Raw genomic sequence first — 666 nt, 5'->3', positions numbered from 1 at the left:
TTCCCTGCTTCCTCCCCCCCCGCGTTCCCGCTCTCCTGCCCCACGTTCCCGCTCTCCTGCCCACGTTCCCGGCTCCCCTGCCCACGTTCCCGCTCCCCTGCCCCACGTTCCCGCTTCCCCTGCCCCACCTTCCCGCTCCCTGCCCCCCGTTCCCGTACCCTCCCCCACGCTTCCCGCTCCTGCCCCGGCCCGGAAGCCGTCCCGGTCTCGGTCCCCCTCGGTTGGAGAGCCAGCACTGAGCTGCTCTGAGTGAGCTGTTTAGGAATAGTCCAGTGGAGGGAGTAGAGACTCAATTGGAATGGCCTGTTTTTAGGATTGAACAGTAATATAGACCTAGCCCAATGGCTGAACAGTAATATAGACCTAGCCCAATGGCAGAACAGTAATATAGACCTAGCCCAATGACTGAACTGAATCTAAACATTGAAACAAACAGAATGATGTAGCAGAAATCCCTTGAACACTGTCTGCGTCCCAGATGCCACCCTAACTATTCCCTACATAGTGCRCTACTTTTGACCTGAGCTTGACCAGTGCCATGTAGGCTTTGGTGAAAAGTACTACACTATAAGGAATAGGGTGCACTAGATAGGGAATAGGGTGCACTAGATAGGGAATAGGGTGCACTAGATAGAAAATAGGGATGCACTAGATAGGGGAATAGGG

At 54.6% G+C, this 666-nt stretch overlaps 1 pseudogene; it reads left to right on the top strand.

Annotated features, from left to right (window-relative positions):
* LOC112079704 (serine/arginine-rich splicing factor 5-like) overlaps positions 1–301 on the top strand; it is a 7441-nt pseudogene extending 7140 nt beyond the window's left edge.
* Positions 302–666: the final 365 nt, after the last annotated feature.

Source organism: Salvelinus sp. IW2-2015, unplaced genomic scaffold, assembly GCF_002910315.2.
Source record: "Salvelinus sp. IW2-2015 unplaced genomic scaffold, ASM291031v2 Un_scaffold9137, whole genome shotgun sequence".
NCBI classification, from domain to species: domain Eukaryota; kingdom Metazoa; phylum Chordata; class Actinopteri; order Salmoniformes; family Salmonidae; genus Salvelinus; species Salvelinus sp. IW2-2015.
The sequence above is the reverse complement of the archived record's forward strand: the minus strand, read 5'-3'. Positions and strand labels throughout refer to the sequence as shown.